General features: G+C 42.0%; 1 non-coding gene across 1 annotated transcript; it reads right to left on the bottom strand.

Moving 5' to 3' along the window:
• Positions 1 to 1521: 1521 nt before the first annotated feature.
• LOC143672339 (U6 spliceosomal RNA) lies at positions 1522 to 1626 on the bottom strand. Its single transcript, XR_013169794.1, has one exon. It is a non-coding gene; the product is annotated as a U6 spliceosomal RNA (small nuclear RNA).
• Positions 1627 to 6569: the final 4943 nt, after the last annotated feature.

The following is a 6569-nucleotide window of genomic DNA, read 5'->3' as shown; positions in this document are numbered from 1 at the left end:
ATTCTTTCCTTGGAAGTCAATGAGTAAATCATTGTGACAAAATGAGAGACAAGCTCAAAGCTTTAGACCTCGATGACTAAGTATCCTATGTTAGCAAAAAAAGAAGCTTACAAAACTATGCCATGTTATTTCTAAGATAAGGAACCCAGGTACTGACAGAATCTGCAGAACTGGATAGCCTTAAAGAAGGGTGGAGAAAAAATTTTGTTGAGAGGCTTTCTTAGAAATGAAAGTGTGCTAAATAAGGGAAAGGAAGCAAGGATCTGTGAAAGATTTCACAGAAACAAGCATCTTGAATTTGTTTTGAGAAATTCGGTATGTGGTATAAGCAGTACTTTAAGGTTTCTGGAATCACCCTTTTCTCTGCTCAATTCAGAGCTCATTCTGAAGATAATGAAATCATAAAGTGAAAGCATATTAACATTTTGGTTTTATATGGATGTGGTTGGAATCATTACAAACTTCCTTCACAACCACTACCTCTTACCCTGACAAAATGCAATGGTCACAGTTTTGCTTTAGTTGGCATTCTTTTTCATTTAGGTATAATGCTGGTTTGAAGCTATTATGCACCCCAGAAAAGACACATCCTTTCATCCTCATTCAATATTGCTGATTTGAATCTTTTTGTTGTTGTTGTTATTTCTATGGAGATATGACCAACCCAATTGTGGGTGGTAAATTTATTGCAGCACTGTTTGCTGAATTTTTTGTTTTTGTTTGTTTGTTTGTTTGTGGAAATGCATGGGCTGGGAATCAAACCTGGGTATCCCGCATGGCAGGAGAGAATTCTACCATTGAACTACTCTTGCACCCCTGGGTGGTAACTTTTGATTAGGTGTTTCCATGGAGATGTGTCTCCAACCGTTCAAAGTGGGGTTGCTTACTGGAGCCCTTTAAGAACAAACCATTTAGGAAAAAGCTTTAGAGCCATGAGAGCCACCAGAACTGACAGAGACAACAGAAAGAACATGGCCCTGGGGAAACCATTAAAGAGGTCTGGAGAGAAACCTAGCAGACATTGCCATGTGCCTTTGTAGCTGTGAGGGAAATCTTGAACATTATAGGCCTCCTTGAACTAAGATATCTTTCCCTGGATGCCTTAGATTAGAAATTTTTATAGCCTTGCTTTAATTTGGTCATTTTTGCTGCCTTAGAACTGTAAACTTGCAACTTTATAAATTTCCCTTTTTAAAAGCCATTCCATTTCTAGTATATTGCATTCTGGCAGCTTATTAACTAGAACAAATTTTGGTATGAAAGAAGTAGGGTGCTGCTGTGGTTTGCAAATACCAAACATGTTGGAATGGCTTTTTAAATGGATAAGGAGAAGATTCTGGAAAAGTTGTGAGGAGCTTGATAGAGAAGGGCTAGAATGCTTTGAAGAGACTGTTGGTAGAAGTGTGGACTCTAAAGATATCTTTGATGAGGCTTTAGACAGAAATGAGAAATATGCCATTGCAAACTGAAAGTAAGATGATCTTTGTTTTAAAATGGCAAATAAACACACAAAATTGCCTGGTGGTTTTGGAACACTTCGTGCATTTTCATGTCATCCCTGCACAGGAGCCACGTTAATTTTCTCTGAATTGTTCCAGTTTCAGTATATGTACTGTCAAAACAAGCTTGGAAAAGACACTTAGATAGCATTCCAGTCATAGCTTTGCACTATGGAAATTTCTATTTCCAAAAGTTACAGCTGTATTATGCTGACTTTCAGTGATATTTCTTAGATCTATTTCCCTGGAACACACATTTAAAGATTTAAGAAAGTGCACAGCCTAGATAGATGCTTCTTCCTAAAATAAATCCTAAACAATGGTTGTTAAATTCCTTTGTGCATAAGAATAACCTGGAAAATGCAGATTACATGTCCTCACCTTCGAACAGTCTATTTGAATAAGTCAGATTTGTGCCCATGTATCTGTACACTCAACAATCTTCTGAACAGGGGTTAATCCAGGTGACCTATGGCTCATATTTTAAGAAGTACTAGTGTACCAAGGGTTAGTTAGTGTTGTGGTCAGGTTCATGTGTCAACTTGGCCAGATGATGATACCTGTTTGTCTGGTTGGGCAAGTGCTTGTTTGTCTTTTGCTATGAGGATATTTCATAGAATTAAATCATGATCGCATCAGCTACATACACAGCTGATTCCATTTTTAATCAGCCAAGGGGAGTGTCTTCTTTAATGTATGATGCTTAATCTAATCACTGGAAGTCTTTTAAGGAGGATTCAAAAGAGACAGGTTCTATTCCTGCTTTGACCCGTGAGACTCTCCTGTGGAATTCATGCAGACCCTCCATCAGAGTCATCAGCATCACAGCCTGCCCTGCAGATTTTGGACTCTACACTCCCATGATTACATGAGACACTTTTATGAATTTTATATTTATGAATATTTCCTGTTGATTCTGTTTCTCTAGAGAATGCTAACTTATACAACTTGGTACCAAGAGTGGTTCCTAAGAAAGAATCTTAAAAATGGGTTTTTATGAATGGTTTTCTAAACTGACTGGACTCAAAGACACTAAGCACTCTGATTCCCATGGCACTAAGGACTCTGATTCCCATAATCAGAGTGACATTGCCAATCCATGGAGTGAGTTGGCAAAACAGACAGTCAAAATATCACCATTCGATTCTTCTAATGCTTAACTTGTATGAAGCCAGGCTCTGAGGGATAATGTTTTTGACACCTTTACAGAGTTTTGTGGAAATAGTAAGTATACAGATGTTGGTTGGTTGTTGTTAGATACACTGTATACATTAATGAGTGAAAGGGATGGGTTTAAGGCATTAAATGAGAAGCTTAAGTGCCCTCTGACAGATGTAGATGTTTCTATGAGTATCCTGAAGGAAAATCTTATTTCCTGTAGCCGTAGACTTGAGACCTCTGAAAATCAAACTGAGAATATTATTGTTAGAGTAACAACTTTACAACATAAACTGAAATCTCAATTTGGCATGGTGTCTGCCATTAAAGTGAGGGCATTGATTGGAAAGGAGTTGGACCCTGAAAAATGGGATGGTGACATCTGGATTGATAATGATGTCGGGGATGAGGTTAAAACCCTAGATCATGCTGAGTCTTCTCTAGATAACCCTGTAATAGTCTGCCCTGAGGACAGAGCCACCCCACCTCCAACCTGCCTTGAGGAGTTGGCCACCCAACCTCTACCTGAAAGGATTAGCCTAGAGTGGTTAATCCTGTTTCACCAGATGAAACTGCAAATAAATGTCCTGAAGCAAATGTCTTGGAAGATATTTCTAATTCTTTTCATGACCCACCTCCATCACCCCTCATTTCTTCCACTTGGCTTTTCCCACCATAATAGCACTCACTGCATGAGTTGGAGAGCCAATATGGGGATTCCGCCAGCTGCTCAGCATGTCTATTCTAGTTATGCATTCTGGAACTGGGGAAATAACTACAGAATGGGTCTAGGGCTCCACTGGACCCACTGTGAGATGGGACTGAGCTAAAACTCCATCAATCACCAGATTTCCATAAGCCCCAGAAAGGGGTTGTAGTGCTATACCCTACTTTTATGTTGGTCCTAAAAGTGGAATCATACAGTATCAATCATTTTGTGTCTGGCTACTTTTGCTCCCAAGGCTCATTGATATTCTCATGTGTTTCAGAATGTTATTTTATCTTACTGCTGCATAATATTCCACCACATGTATATGCCACATTTTGTGAATCCACTAATCTGTTGATGGGCATTTGGTTTGTTTCCATCTTTGGCAATTGTGAATAATGTTTGTCATGATCACGTTTAAGTGTCAGCTTGGCCAGGTGTGGTAACTGTTTGGTTGGGCAAGTGCTGGCCTGGCTTTTGCTATGAGGACATTCTATAGAATTAGATCATGATCATATTGGTTACATCGACAGCTGATTCCATTTATAATCAGCCGGGGGAATGTCTTCTTTAATGATTGATGCTTCATCTAATCACTGGAAGCTTTTAAGGAGGATTCAGAAGAGACAGGTTCTCTTCCTGCTTCAGCCAGCGAGCTTCTCTTGTGGAGTTCATCCAGACCCTCCATCAGAATCATCAGCTTCACAGCTGATCCTACAGATTTTGGACTCTATGTTCCCACAGTTATGTGAGTCACTTTTATGAATTTTATATTTATGAATATTTCCTGTTGATTCTGATTCCCTGGAGAACCATAACTAATACTAGCTGCTAATTTTGAGTGGAGACCCGAACAAGAGAAAGTTCTGTGACAGGCTCAGGCTGTTGTACAAGCTGCTCTGTCACTTGGACCTTATGATCCAGCATATCCAAAGGTGCTGGAAGTGTCAGTGGCAAATAGAGATGCTAGGTGTTGTTTGACCCACCAAGATACAAAGTTGGGTGCATGGAGCAGCACTCCATCATAAAATGGACATGGTATATAGGAGATAGGACCAGAGCAGGTCCTGAAGGCACAAGTAAGTTACATGAGGAAGTGGCCCAAATGCCCATGGTCTCCACTCCTGCCACATTACCTTCTCTTTCCCAGACCAGAGCTATGGCCTCTTGGAGAGTTCCTTAGAGTGAATTGACTGAGGAAGAGAAAACTCGGGCCTGGTTTACAGATGGTTCAGCACGATATGCAGGTACCACCCGAAAGTGGACAGCTGCATCACTACAACCCCTTTCTGAGGTGTCCTTGAAGGACAGTAGCGAGGGAAAATCCTCCCTGTGGGCAGAACTTCGAGCAGTGCACCTGGTTGTTCATTTTGCTGGGAAGGAGAACTGGCCAGAGGTGCGTTTATATAATGACTCACGGGCTGTCACTAGTGGTTTGGCTGGATGGTCAGGGACTTGTAAAGACCATAATTGGAAAATTGATGACAAAGACGTCTGGGGAAGAGGTATGTGGGTAGACCTTTCTGAGTGGGCTAAAAACATGAATATGTTTGTGTCCCATGTGAATGCGCACCAGAGGGTGACTTCAGCAAAGGAAGGTTTTAATAATCAAGTGGATAAGATGACCAGTTCTGTGGACACCAGTCAGCCTCTTTCCCTGGCAACTCCTGTCATTGCCCAATGGACTCCTGAACAAAGTGGCCATGGTGGCAGGGATGGAGGTTATTCATGGGCTCAGCAACATGGACTTCCACTCACCAAGGCTGACCTGGATACAACCACTGCTGAGTGCCCAATCTGCCAGGAGCAAAGTCCCACACTCAGCCCCCGACATGGCACCATTCCCTGAGGTGGCCAGCCAGCTACATGGTGGCAGATTGATGACATTGGACCACTCCTTTCATGGGAGGGGCAGCAAATTGTTCTAACTGGAATAGACACATAGTCTGGATATGGGTTTGTTTTCCCTGCATGCAATGCTTCTGCACAAAATACCATGTGTGGGCTTACAGAATGCCTTATCCATTGTCATGGTATTCCACACAGCATTGCTTCTGATCAGGGAACACACATCACAGCAAATGAAGTGCGGGAATGGGCACATGCTCATGGAATTCTCTGGTGTTACCATGTCCTCCACCATCCAGAAGCAGCTGGATTGATAGAACGGTGGAATGGCCTTTTGAAAACTCAATTAAGGTGCCAACTAGGTGGCAATACCTTGAAGGGCTGAGGTCATGTTCTCCAGGAAGCTGTGTATTCTTTGAGTCAGCATCCGCTGTATGGTGCTGTTTCTCCCATAGCCAGGATCCACGGGTCCAGGAACCATGGGGTGGAAATGGGAGTAGCAGCACTCAGTATTACCCCTAGTGATCCACTAAGAAAATTTTTGCTTCCTATCCCTGTGACCCTGAACTCTGCTGGTCTACAGGTTTTAGTTCCAGAAGGGGGAGTGCTTCCACCAGGAGAATCAACAATGATTCCATTGAACTGGAATCTAAGACTGCCACCTGGTCACTTTGGGCTACTCATGCCCCTGGATCAACAAGCCAAGAAGGGGCTTACATTACTGGCTGGGGTGATTGACCCTGACTATAAGGGGGAAATAGGACTGCAACTACACAATGGAAGTAAAGAAGAGTTTTCCTGGAATATAGGAGATCCCATAGAGCGTCTTTTAGTACTACCATGCCCTGTGATTAAAATCAATGGAAAACTGCAACAACCCAATCCTGGCAGGACCACCAATGGCTCTGAAACTTCAGGAATGAAGGTTTCAGTCACTCCACTAGGCAAAGAACCACAGCCAGCTGAAGTGTTTGCTGAGGGTAAAGGGAGCATGGAATGGGTAGTGGAAGAAGGTAGTGATACATAAGATCTATGGCCATGTGATCAGTTACAGAAATGAGGACTGTAATGCCGTTTAGTTCATGTTATACTATTTAAGTTGTAAGATATCAAGTTTAAGAATGAATATTACCCAAGGACTTGCACCTTATCCTGGAGCGATTTAATGTGTTTTTGGTGATATGCAGGACAGTTGAGTATTGTTAGGTGAGGAAAAGAACATGCCTTTTATTGTTTTCCATTTAGAAAGTAGATATGGTTTAAGGTGATGAGTATAGCTTCCAGTTGACAAGGAGTGGACTGTCACGGTCAGGTTCATGTGTCAACTTGGCCAGGTGGTGGTACGTGTTTGTCTG

Source organism: Tamandua tetradactyla, chromosome X, assembly GCF_023851605.1.
Source record: "Tamandua tetradactyla isolate mTamTet1 chromosome X, mTamTet1.pri, whole genome shotgun sequence".
In the NCBI taxonomy this organism is placed as follows: domain Eukaryota; kingdom Metazoa; phylum Chordata; class Mammalia; order Pilosa; family Myrmecophagidae; genus Tamandua; species Tamandua tetradactyla.
Note: the sequence above shows the minus strand (reverse complement) of the source record. Positions and strands in the feature narration are given on the sequence as shown.